A 14302-nucleotide genomic window follows, 5' to 3' on the forward strand; every position below is an offset into this window, starting at 1 on the left:
TCTTCCCTCATATGCAAACCAGTATTTGAGCCCAGCTCCTTTGCACTAAATAAGAAGGGGGGTTGGGGCATATGCCAGTCACTTGCTGCAGATGGCTTCCCTGGAGTGGCATCTGGAATAGCAACACGGGGGCTACGTTCCCCGTCTCCCTGAACGCGGTCTGTCTCCTGGGAACTGCAGTTACCCCCTTCATGAAGGGTAGACAGCTTGAAGGGGGAAGTAAACTTCTTACCTCTTTCTTCCTTTGCGTGGGCCTGTAGGGCAACCAGCAATCTTCTCAGAACACAGGGATGTTAGCAGAACCAATTTTACACTTTAAATAAATTTGATTCAGAAAATGACATCAGAGCCTTCACGTTCTGAAATGAGTTTTATAATAGGTTCCCTATAGGATCTGAAAAAGGAAGTTTTCATGAAGATATATCTGTGAAGGATCTCTTTATGACACATTTGTCTTTTTCTCTCCAAGGACTCAGCTAAATTTTTATTTCAAAAGCAGTTCTATCTACCACACTACATTTTGGCTTTTAAGAACTAGATAAGAGCAAGGAAGAAAAAATCCTCACAGCTTTCTGTATTGTGTGCAAATCAGTTGCCTGCTTTCCCTGAATTTATTAAAAAAAAAATATTCTTCAGTGTAGTAGTAGTTTCTCTATGTTAGGTCCAGTATTTATACTGTAAAGCTTAGGTGGAAATCTAATGTAATCTTTAATACCTTACATAATGAGATAGCTACTAGAGAGCTGTCTCCTTTACACCGGGCCAGAAAGTCTCCACTCCCACATTAAATATCCTTTGGTCCCAAAGATGCTGTAGCTTGCATTATGTTTCTAAATAAACTTCAAATAACCACTTCAGCAGTGTGATACTCTTGCATTAAGCAATGAATTTCACAAGGCAAATGGTGGGGAAGCCCCAGAACACAGAAAAGGCAGAGAGTTCAGACAAACTTACACGCTGGATTTTCATCACTCTGCCCCCTTCCAGACATGGTCAGTTCGCACTTGTATCCCCAGTTTTTTGGCACAGAACTTCCTACAACCTGACTGCAGAACATGCGCTTGTTGGGTTTTGTGTCTTTATACTAAAAGCTTGTCTGCCTTTTAATTTCCGTAATTCTATTTGCTATGTGTGGCATGGTAACTTCCCGTATAAAATTCAGAATAGTAAGTGATCAACAAATGAAACATTCTGTCTCCTAGTCAAGGGATCTATTTCCAAACATCTTTCTAATGATCTTCACTTACCTTGTATTGTTAGCTTTTTGCTAGTTTTCAGTGGGTTTTAAATTAGACACTGAAAGATTTCTATACAGAAATAACCCAGTCTTACTACATTGCACCAAATGCCAACTTCTAAGCTGTACATAACTTCCCATCAAAAACCTCTGTTGCTTTGCTTGCTGCAAGTCCCTCATCCAGTAGCTAATCCAGATTCCCCCCCCCCCCCCCCCCACCCCTCGCCGCCCACCTATCTTCTCTATTCTCCCACCAAAAAAACAGCGGCTCTGCCCCTAGGGTCACAACCATTTCCGCTTCTGACAAGGTGCTGTGAATAGTGATGACTTCATGTCAGTTCTGATCTGTGCAAAGATGAAAATTCCTGCCAAATCAACTAATTCCTGGAATCCAGTTGCACAGCTCTCCTAACTCTATCCAAGGACGCAACTGCACCCAGAATCCCCTCTGAACCTGCCACCAAACCCTTCCTTAATACTTATCTTTTTTCCCCACAGCAGCATTCACACAAACTACTTCTATCCCCGTGTCTTAGCACTGGGCCACCTCCACCACCTTTCACCAGGACACTGCCTAATACTCCTTAATGTCATGTTAATCAACATGCTAGAGCTCTCCATGTTGAACTGAGCAATTTCTTCTAGTTTACTGTCCCTCTCTTTTTTTGTTCCGTTTTCCTTAAACAAGAGTTTTCCAGACTTCTCATGTCAGGCAAGGCAAGTAGGCTGGTTTCATACCTTACCGTCTTGGTAGGCTTTTTGATGACACCTGTACACCCATCACTACTTGTCTGCACACCCGCTTCTTCTGCATCATACACTCTATTACAAAACTATTGTGTCAGCTGTTATGCTGATGCATTTTTGCAATAATATTACTTTTATTTGTGAAAATAAGAGTAATAAAAAGTGCTCAAAATGCACTTTGTGCATTTGAAAGCACTTTATCGGGTTTACTATTTTTCTGGCACTACCAGTTTCCATTTTTGTAGTGGGTTTTTCATACAATGCATAGGAAAATATCAATTTGCATAGAAATAAAAATGTAAGTGGAGGACTACTCAAGCTGACAGGGCGATTGAGGTACACATTAAAAGAAACTCCTTCACCTTAAAATAATTTAAAAAAAAAAAATCTGTCTAGGTTTAAAGTTTGTAATGTCTCAACATCTTTTTTAGTTTTGCTGGAATAAACACTATTTTTTCCTAAAAATAGCTGTCAAGTTCCTCTTGTCTTTTCCATTACACTTGCTACATGAATAAGAAGTTATTTCCTCAAAGTTAAAAGCTGTGAATAAATAAGCCTCTGGCTCAAGTCAGCTGCGTCTGCAATGAAATCCATCTCCAAAATGGTTCTGTGGTTACAAGATGAAGAGTGGGGAGGGGAGAAGGGTTCTGTATAAGAACGATTCTGTATGCAACTGCAATGCTGTTTTTTTGGGACACTGACCAAGCTATATACCTCCCCAACACAAGAGAAAAGTGAAGAGCAACTTTGACCATTCAAACCGATGAGACAGCATGTATGTTTTCTTTACAAGTTGATTTAATCGAATGACCATGAACCATCTTTGAAAAGTTTGACAAACCATCACTCTCTCATAGTACTTTTAGAACGATTTTCGTCTGCAACCAAATAAAAGGCAGCACTGCTGCTCCCTCTGCTTCTCCCAGCTCCTACAACACTCCTTGCCATCCTGTCAGATCAAGTGCTCGTGCAGCCGTGTGAGGAGGTAGACAGTGAATTGACCCACTGTTAAAAACAACCTCTGCATTTTTCTTGCTAGTTTAATGTTCACCTCGATCATTCTCCTAGTCTGGCCCACCATGCAGCCAAACGTCTCTACCAGAACATGGGAAGAAGAAAAACAGGAAAGATGGCTCTTTTTTTGGTGGCAGTGCTAGCTTAACATGTTTCTGAAACTACAGCTTCAGGCTAACTTTTCAACATTTATTACTTTTATTTTCCACTATTCTATTTGCTCAATAGCTGCCAGGCATGTGACTGAATCTTTTGGTTTTCCTTAGGTCACTGGAGCTTTTTTTTGTTTAAATCATTTCCTGGACACCTCCTGACCTCTTATGAATTCCCAGAAGTAACCATGACCCGTGTAATTTAGGATAACACTACGCTGAGTCAGTAGTCTAACAGAGAATTACTAGGCCTGAAAAAATACTAAGTAAGTCCTATGATTATAGTTGCAAAATGAAGCAATAATGGCTGACATTGCATCTTGCAGCTTTTGCAGAGCTAGATACCAAACTATATAGATCAAGGACGTCTGGAATCTGGCAAGAGTCTAACAAGGTACACGTGGTACTACATGAATTAGGGAAATAGAAAAATACAGCATTTAAAGTTATTTAAAATGAATGCAATATCTGGTGCTAATGACTGAAGCTTGTGTGAGGCTATTTTAATTGCTTATTTTACCACTGAAATATCCACAATGACTGCCTGACAGAGTATGATAGCCAACAGGAAAATACATGACCTAGTGTAAAAAAGAGCTGCTTAAATGTATATGATGGCTTAAATTCAAGCTACTGGACAGCTGGGACACTACTGTACCCTGTTTGATCACTAAACACAGTGTTATCCCTGTCATCTACTGTAGCGCACTACTCAAGAAATCTGAGCAATGAATACAGTGCCAGGCTGAGCACTGCACAGGTACAAAGCTGACAAAATCTGGTCCCTAGAGAAAACAGTATCAGAAACATATTCTGGAGCAGCCAAGTATTGCTGGGGGGAAGCAGATGTATCCTGGGCTGCCACGGGTGGCCTGGGGTCCTTGCAGGTGCCAGTGCTCTCTGGAACAGTCTGTGGAGTAGAGTGGCAGATTTACGAAGATGCAGCCACAGTAGATGCTATAGTAACAGCTAAAACCATGAGGGGCTTCACTGGGGTGATGCAGCCCGGGCAGAGGACCATGCTAGTGGCACTACACCCCCTCTGACTTCAAAACTCATCCCCAGCTAATTTGGGCATCTGGAGAGAGCTACTTCTCACCATGAGGACCTCTGCCCAGCCTCCGCTTCAGTTTCTAAATAAAGTTGGTGCTGAAGTTAGGAAATAATGTCTCTTGCTGTGTGACAGACAATAATAATCTTTCCTATCGCAATCTTCATGTGAAAAAACCAGCAGCCACGGTTCATTTTTGGTGTGTACATTCTTGCCACAGTCTGCAGAAGTTTATCCCAACTTGTGTTATAAATACCATTCTGTCAGAAGAAGAAACTCTTGAATAATGATTGTAGGTTCCTTCTAGTACAAGTAGACAGAAGTCAAAAAGTTTCCCGCACTGAAGTGATTCAACAGCAGCAGAACATGTCACTCTATCCCAATGCAGAGAGCACAAGTATGGAACCGCTTTTAAAAAATACAATCATAGAAAAAAGTACAAAGGCATATGTTTACATTAAACTTTCACATACATCCAAAAATCTTCTTTACGGAGGGGGTGCTTACTGGGTTAAGAACAAAATAAGAACAAATTCTCAGACAATCATTTATATAAATTATGTAGGTCTTCAATTCATGTCACACGACACTGCAATTTGAAGGAGACCCAATGGAGCTGTTGACAGGCCCTGCTTCTCACCTACAACCCCAGAAATCATTCAAAGGTTTCTATGGTTGTCACAGGAGCCAGAAACCTCCAACTGCCTTCAGTACGCTGACTAGTGCCGTAACTTACCATAGCACGGCTGGCTTTTGTCACTACCTACAGGCGATGGGGGAAAGACGTGAACAGCTGCACAGCCCTGATTCCAGCCCAGCAGGGAAGGCTAACGCCAGTTCCCTGTCCCCATAAAAGCAACACAGCACCATCCCAGCTACCATGCACCATCCCAGCTACCATCCAAGCAAGCAAAGGTACAAAGCTACAGTCCAAGCAGCACTGAACTAAGGATCTGCCTGTCAGTGTGAGAGCCCGCTTAGACAGGCATATTTAACTTAGCAGTTACAAATTCATCAAGATTAACTCCAGGAACAACGAGACAAGCATTCCTGACCCAGTTTAAAGTACCCTGGCAAAGTTTCAGAGCTCATGGAAAAGATATTAGCTTGCACAGTTGAAGTATACTCTCTTGACCCCAAATTTTCATTCCAGATAGGGTTATGTTATGTTTTATATTCCACAACAGTATCCCTGCATTGCTCCTTTGCTTTCATTGTCTCTACCACAGAACAGGAAGTCTGACTCTCTCCTACCACAGCTGCCAGATGCGAGGCGCAGATACCCCAAGTTAGGCACTGGGAAATGTACAGTGACCCTAATGACTCGCTCCAAGGCTGTTTCAGGTGAGCCACCCTACTCGTCTTCTGCCATTCCTTAATCACAGAAAAGTTGTGAGAGGGGACGGGGGGAAAGGTTGGTCTGTTAATTTTCAAATCAGGTTAGCCATGCTGTTCTTGAAAATCCCACACCACCTAGATGAAAGCCTAAAGGAAACGGACACAGACAGCTACAGTCAGGAGGCAGAAGGTCAGGGACAGACCTCAAAGGCAGGTAGGCCTTGCTAGGTGCCAAGTAAGCAGCTTATCCTACAGCAGAGAGAAGGAGGGAACCGCTGGCAGCAGGGAGACACTTCTCTGCAGAACCTTGTGGAAAAATAAACAGTCTCTTTTGTGATGGGGAAACTTAGTTTTAAGACAAGAGGAAGTTTCAAACTCATTCCTGTTGTTACTTTAACAAGAATGGCTGTAGCATTTAGTATATTTTATTGGTTTTGGCTTGTGTTAAAGGAGATTTCAAAATAACTGCCAATAGAAAAACATTTTGCATCTGAGTTTGACAACACATTTGCTCGACTAGTACCTTTTGGACAATTATCATATACTGTCATAAAAGTGAACTGGCAAATTCTCATACAACTGTTAGAAGATATATCTGACTTCATTTTGTACTTCAGACATGTAAAACATATTGCAAAGCTTTTAGAAAGGAAAAAAATCTTTTAACTCATTAAACAAAAATTCATAACTGTTCACGAAACAGAAGATGCAACTCTGTCAAATATTCTTCAAGTGCAGCGTTTTTTAGATATTTGCATAAATTACTTGTAAAAAGACTTTCTTCTCCTTGTTCTTTCAACTGTCCCTGTAGCCCTATCCCACTACTTCACCTGTTCCCTCTCACTGTCTTCCTTAAAAATCCACTTATCTCTGCTTTCCCATTGATACAAATACACTTCTGGATCTACCTTTAAAAAAAAAACAACCAACAAACCTAACTCATGTCCTCATTTGCCTCCATAACTACCTCCCTCTGTTTCATCTGTAAGCTGCTCAGAATGCCGATCAGCGACTGCTCTCCCATGTCTCTTCAGACTCTATATGAAAAGGTCATCTTCTGCCTCTTCTCTGTCCTGGGTTTCAGCATCCAATAGTGCCTGTTAAATTTTAAACCCAACGTTGCCACAATTTTCTCCACACTGCCCTCCCAAATTCCAAACGCAGATCCAGATTTAAGTCTTTCATTAAAACAAGTGTCCTCTGTCTGCAAGAAACCTGAAAGCAGTTAGCCTGCTAGCAATCATCCAAATAATGCATCTTCCCTTGTATTCTTCTTTTTTTAGTTGCCTGTTACCTTGTTTCATACATATATATACACACACAGGTGTATATATAGTTAGCTCCTTGATGCAGTGGCTGTATTTCTGTTCAGTGTTTTTACAGCATGGTCCATAAATGGGATTCCTAGAGGTAAACACATGACACACAAGACGACGTCCACCTAGGCAAACAGAAGATGCCCAGAGAATAGAATTAACTTGGAATTACAATTCACACCAAGAGGGATTTCTACAACCCACTTCTACAGGCTGCTCCTTCACAGAGCCTCATGATACTCACTAGGATCTCACACCAGTGGTTGGATCCAACTATGCAAAATTGCAGAAGCTACATCAGGGCTTAGCATTTGTGCATTTTTGCAGAGTACCAGGAAGGAGTAATTGAAAATAAAGGATAGGCACTTAGGATAAAAAGAAGATGGGGGGCACTGCACAGTAAACGACAGGAAAAGAAATGAACTCACTGGAAGAAGCTATTGGAATCTGGATAGATAATGAAACTTAACTGAAAACCGGGGCAGCAAATGACCCTAACACAGAAAAAGTTTAGTTTTAAAATATATGAAGTCATTATTTAAATAGGACTCGTAAACAAGATCTGCTTGAACAGAATGAGTGAGCACCCATTCCACTGTTGCCAAGAAGACAGCATTCAGATCTTTCTTCCAGACAAAAAAAAAAAAACATGTCTATGGTCAACAGACTAATCTCAAATTTAGAACAATGGCAACACCTATCTCTGTATTCCTGTTCTACAGAAAAAGCCTATTTTAGGCAGATTTCACAGTATAGTTACAACTACAAGAGAAACCGCAAAAGAACTAAACTCAATTTATGGCATCAGACAGATAATGCAATAATTTTAAATTGCACTGTTTTATGATTTCCCTTAATATATAAATGTATTTATATAAAAGGATATTGAATCCAAAAGCCTGGCCCTGTGATGTGAGGAAGGATGTTCACACATTAGACAACTACCCCTCATCTGAACGCATCTTATTCATCAGCTCCAAAATTAGCTATATTCCATGCACATTAAGTGTCCCCTCACTTTCACTATTGAGAATCATTTTTCATCAGAAGAAAAGAATCATGAAACTAAAATGCTAGAGAGAATCATCATTTTTCCACGTATCCTCTACAGGTTGCATGCATAAAATAATATACTGTTTTGAATAATCAAAAGGGAACTTTAACAAGTAGAGATCTTTCCTCTAGCATGGAATAGACTCCTTCTCGCCTGCCTCCAGAAAAGATCTGTTAAACCACTACAGATCACACACACTACACACACACAGAGTTTCTTTCTGGCTGCCACCCACATGTCCAGCACAGACCGGTGTCTTTTCCTGCCTCTCTGAAATGAAAGCAGTGTCTTTCAGTGCAGTGTAGCTTGCCTGAGGGTAAAAATTATCCAAGTATTTATTTTCAAGAAACAGTACTTTCAAAGGAAATGCTTATTATGAGACACTACTTATGCATATGCAGATATGGTATTTAAACTCAAAGAATAAATATTTTGCTGAATTTGAGTTTCCTGTGCCATTAATTTTTTATGTCTCATTTTGGGTTTGTGTCATATGTTGTATGCATATTTTAACCTTAATAGGCTGAGAAGTATGTTCCTGTGCGTATTTGTGTAAACTGTATACTGATTGTACACCAATTAGCTGATCCTAAAAACGAAAAGGACTTTTTTTTCATGTTAGCTATAATTTCTCTGAAGTTGGCAGTATTTGCAAGGGAACACCAAAGCCAGTCTGTGGAGAAGGCCTGAACATATAAACAGCAGAAAGATAATCCAACCAAAAGACAGGCTAATGCCTTCAAACTCCCTGTGTTTAAAAGGAAAACCAAAGCTGAGCTGTCCTGGTTTTGGCTGGGATAGAGTCAATTTTCTTCCTAGTAGCTGGTACAGTGCTGTCTTTTGGATTTAGGACGAGAACAATGTTGATAACACAGCGATGTTTTAGTTGTTGCTGAGCAGTGCTTACACTAGTCAAGGACTTTCCAGCTTCCCATGCTCTACTGACTGGGAAGGCTGGAAGGGCACAAGAAGCTGGGAGGGGGCACAGCCAGGACAGCTGACCCAAACTGGCCCAAGGGATATTCCATATCATGTGACGTCATGCTCAGTACATAAACTGGGGGAAGCTGGCCGGGGAAGCAGCTGCTCGGGGACTGGCTGGGCATCGGTCAGTGGGTGCTGAGCAATTGCATTGTGCATCACTTGCTTTGTCTATTATTATTATTATTATTATAATTATTATTATAATATTCTATTTCAATTATTAAACTGTTTTTATCTCAACCCATGAGTTTTCTCACTTTTACTCTTCTGATTCTCTCCCCCATCCCACAGGGGAAGGGGGGTAAGTGAGCGAGTGGCTGTGTGGTGCTCAATTGCCAACTGAGGTTAAACCATGACATGAGCATACTGAGGGTCAGACACCCCATCAAACACATGACTGACACATGACAAAGGCAGTTGTTTGCATTACGTTTAGTAATAAAAGATTTTATGGCGGAAATTTTGAGGTTTGCCTTTCTGCTGAAAAATATGACCAGAATCTTAGCTTACATAAATTACTTAATATAAAACTCAGAGTTGACACACTCATACACTGAGTCACCATCAGCTTGTCTTTTTAATAAATGGGGTGTTGTCCTGGTTTCAGCTGGGATAGAGTTAATTTTCTTCCTAGCAGCTGGTACAGTGCTGGGTTTTGGATTTAGGATGAGAACAATGTTGATAACACACCCATGTTTTAGTTGTTGCTGAGCAGTGCTTACACTAAGTCAAGGCCTTTTCCTGCTTCTCACACCACCCCACTAGTGAGTAGGCTGGGAGTGCACAAGAAGTAAGGAGGGGAAATGGCTGGGACAGCTGACCCAAACTGACCAAAGGGATATTCCATACCATATGACATCATGCTCAGTATATAAATTAGGGGAAAAGCTGACCGGGGGTCCCCTGCTCGGGAACTGGCTGGGCATTGGTCAGCGGGCGGTGAGAAATTGCATTGTGCGTCACTTGTTTTGTATATTCTTTTATCATTATTATTATTTTCCCTTCCTTTTCTGTCCTATTAAATTGTCTTTATCTCAACCCACAAGTTTTACCTTTTTTTTTTTTTCTGATTCTCTCCCCCATCCCACTGGGGCGGGGGGAGTGAGCAAACAGCTGGGTGGTGTTTAGCTGCCTGCCAGGTTAAACCACAACAGGTGTCTTTTCGTATCCAAATAATCATAAAACTATTGAATTAAATGATGAAGCATTTTTCTTCTAAAAGACTTTTCCCAGTTCTCTAATTTACAAAAATAGACTTAAATCTCGGTTTTGCATACAACAGACTTGCTATTTATTCATAACATAAACCTATTATATCTTCAAACCTACTTTCACAAAACTCTCCCTTTTAGGATAGGATGCAAATTCTCTTTATTATTTAAATGTATGGTGGAAGGTAAAATAAATAATTCTCAAGAGAACTAGGAAAAACATTTCCTTGCTTTCAGTGTTTGGCTCTAATTAAGAACATGTAACACACGATGAGCTATTCCAGATTTGCTGGCTTGAATAACCTCAGTGCAGACTGCATTTACAGTTTATATAAAACAAATACATCTGGCAAGGCAATATAACTTTTCCTCAAATATGTTTACTTGTATAACAATTGTTGTTAGTTTACTTACCAAACACAGCCTATCAACTCCAGTTTTGCAATTTGGCCTATGCAAGTGGGCTCCTATTCCCAGATAGATACACAAAATAGCGCAATGAATAGGATACTTAAAAATGGGATACTCAAAAATCAGAACAACACTATCCTAAAATAAGCCATAGCCATTTAACAGTTAAGCTCATTGCATGCAAGTTTCCATTACGTCCCTTTATACCTGGATGAATTTATGACAGATCTGAAACAGTTGCACAACTTCAGATATGTTTTTAGATTTGAAAGTTAGAAAAGATGGAATTTCACCATGTTGGAAAAGCATTTTAAAAAAAAAAAATATATATATATCTTTCAGTGTTTCCCTGTTCCAAACCTGACTGTCATTTTTTTACGTTATTAAATAATAGTAACAATAGCACTAATTTTGCTTTTTTCAAACAATCTGAAAATCTTCTCAGGCTTTCCCAACCTGTTACTACCAGGGTGCAACAATGCCAATTCTAAACAGAAAAAAGGATTTATTCATGTTTTTTAAGTCAGCTTTACAGAATTTTTAGAACAATAGTTCTATATACCAACCAAAAATTCTGGAGCAGTGAAAACATATACTAAAAGAGCCACACCTGGCAAGGAAGGGATTTTCTTGGCATATGAACTGTAGGAAGAAGCAAAAGAATGATCCCTCCCAGGTTCTGGCAAAAGATATGCAAGCCAACCACAGCTGACATTCATACAGCTTCAGACACGTCATTCAGTGCCACGGCCTTTTTCCCTAAACAGGGGCTGATGATGCGGTACCTGAAGCACCCATCAAAACTAGCCTAGAGCTGCTGCAGCCCTGGCAACTGTCATGGAAAGCACAAGGACTTCATGTTTCCCTAACACCATCTCTACACTTGAGCAAATGGTCCTTTTTTGAGCCTTTCAGATGTGAAGCATGAACTCATAGAATGCTATATTAAAATGCTCAGTTTCCTAGATGTTAATTGCCATCGCTACCATGCTATAACAGGTCTCAACATCTTTATGAGGCAGGTATAAACCCAGGTTTTGCCAGTTGGCAGCCTGAGACAGACACACCTGAAATACCTGGAAGTTATGAATAAATTTGGATATGCCACTGCAATAAATCAGAAAAAAACCCCTCTGCCTGTCTGAAAAATCAATACATATTAAGATACCTGACCTTGGAAATTAAAGTATGGTAATTTGGCCAACAGAGTTTAAGTGATTTAGCAGAAGTTACACAGCAACTCTGTGGCAGACCTAGAAAATAAACCCATTATTTCTTAGGTGTGGCCCTAACTTCTAGATCATACTTACAACCCTGTAAAGAGAGGAAATACCTACAAATATTAACTCTCACAAATACATCAAAGCCAAGTATAACAGAGTTTCCTAAATTATGTCCATCACAGCAGTCATTTCCACCATTCATTTCCGTTAGGTCACTAGTATTTGTGGTCAGCAAGAAATATTAAAGGATAAGAAATGTTCTGTTTTTACTGCCCCCAGTGAAAAGCAGACAAAATCAAATCCTGCCATCTTCTCCTGGTCTCTATAACAAAAACCTGAATGATTCACAGATGGTGACCTACAACTAATAATACCACAATCAGTTGCCACCCTCACTATGTAATGGAAGTACTAAACCAGGTAGGCTACTACTGGTGGTGTTAAACCAACTTTAGGTTGTTCCTAGATTACATCTGTAATCCAAAGTAGTAATGTCCATTACTTATTTGATTAAATAAGCCTTTACAAGAGGCTTCTCAATTTACACTGATTTTATTATAAGAACCCCTAATTTCAATACAGTGCTTAGAAATAATTAGCATGAACAAACAAGATATAACGTTGGATCCTAAGTATCTTTTTTGTTCAGAAATCCATTCTTTTCCTCTTAGCTACTTAGATGCTTCTTACAAATAATTTAGCTATTTTCCTTCAATACCACTGTTGGACACTCGTCAATATTCCTCAAGGAAAAACTCTACAAGCCAGAAGCCCAAGAGGCCAAGATTCTTCTGCTCAAAATGTAAATGCCTGCTAACGTGCTGCCACTTAAATTAGGCCAACGAAGTTAAGTAGTAAAACTATGCAACGTAACACCACAGCAGTGGAAAAGCACTTATCATTGTCTTGGTAATAGAAACAATGCACCAGCACAGAATGCTTCACACCCACATCACTGGATTTGCTCTGAAGTTCCAAGCAGCAAGATTACATTGCCCAAGCAAATAAATAACACTGCCTACTATTTTCACTGCTGAACAGTGGCTAAAGACCTTCAGACACATTTCTTTCCTCCTCACTTCCTAACAAGAGGGGGAAAAAAAAAAGTACCCTCTTTCAGGTCAGGTCACATTCTGTGATCAGTAAACAGATTGAGGCAGGGTTTAATAAAAATCACAGCACAAGAACACTTGAAGAAAATAATCCCTGTGGCATTTAGGGCTCCCTCTTCAGTAAAATATTGCAACACTTTCCACAAGGAGATTTGCCACTTAGATCTTAGAAGACTCTTTATTAGTGAACACAACAATAAGTACTTGCTTAGCTGTCCTCACTTAAAGAAGGCTACTTTGGCACCATGCTCAAACCAACACCAGAAAAAAAAGAGGGGAAGGTCTCTTGGCCTTGTTATGCTCTATGCATCCTTAGCTGTACTGCTAGAGTATGGCACACTGCAGCTGCTTGCTCTGCAGCAATGCAAACAGCTGTGGAGAAGCAGCCAAAATAAAAAATTTACTAACCCTGACACTATGTAGAGGTAGCCATGAGAAGTGCAATCCCCACCAACGAAATCCAATGCAATAACATCCTAATATAAAATCTGCTATTTCCAAACATAACGCCTTCCTCAAGCTACAGATCTTCGTGTCAGTCTTTGCTTCTTTCGTTTCAATAAATATGAAGTTTTGTGTTCTCCAGCTACAGACAGAAAGAGAGAACTTCTTTATCTCCTGAATCCTTTAAAGCTTCTGAGCCAGAGGGAAGAAAGAGGAGGAGAAAGCCTGTGCCCTAAGTATCATATTTGGAGTGCTATCCCCTTGTGACTGAACCGAATCTCTGCATCTGCTACAGCTATTAGCCTTCTCCAAATAGCAGCTGAAGCAATATGGAACAGACTTGGTCCCTAGGTAATTTCCCAACTACTCATATGGTTCTGTATAGCAGCCACGAAAAAGAATAATTCTTGCTAATTTAATTCTGCTGTTGCTTGAAAAACCTATGACCCAAAGCAGAAATGTTGGACGTGTCTCCAGATTCAAGATGACGTTGCAAACTCAAAAGACAAAGCTTTATGAGATTTATTTCCAATTTTTTCTTTCAGAGGACATCACTCCTTGCAAAAGAGGTGGAAGTTACCCCCCCTCACATTTTAAAGGAAGTCATACATTTTGTAGAAATTATTAAATCTTCCTCACTTGCAGTTGCAAACCTTAGGTTTAAGACCTCTAGTCAAACTGCCAGCTCAAATACAATATTCGCTGATAATATGGAAGAGGAAATTTCCATACGCATAGTCCTAACACTGTAGAAGACATGCCAAAATGGAAATTACATTACAGCAATGATTAATGACAGCAGATTATTCTGCATAAGAGCAAGCAAGAAACTGTCCAGTGAATTCTCCAGGAAAAAATACAGCCCATCTCTTGCACATAGCCAAATGTGCAAGCCAATCCTCCCACAAACAGGAGCATAAACATAACCTAAAGAAAAATCCAGCTTTTATATTGCCAACTTTTGTTTTGTTCTGATATTTCTGAGAACAGGACTCAGAGCTAGGGAAA

At 40.0% G+C, this 14302-nt stretch overlaps 1 protein-coding gene across 1 annotated transcript in view; it reads right to left on the reverse strand.

Annotated features, from left to right (window-relative positions):
- The window catches only part of SH3KBP1 (SH3-domain kinase binding protein 1), a 220850-nt gene that overhangs the window by 145895 nt on the left and 60653 nt on the right, over positions 1–14302 (reverse strand). The gene's annotated exons all lie outside the window — the stretch shown is intronic.

Source organism: Pygoscelis adeliae, unplaced genomic scaffold, assembly GCF_000699105.1.
Source record: "Pygoscelis adeliae isolate BGI_AS28 unplaced genomic scaffold, ASM69910v1 Scaffold386, whole genome shotgun sequence".
Taxonomy (NCBI): domain Eukaryota; kingdom Metazoa; phylum Chordata; class Aves; order Sphenisciformes; family Spheniscidae; genus Pygoscelis; species Pygoscelis adeliae.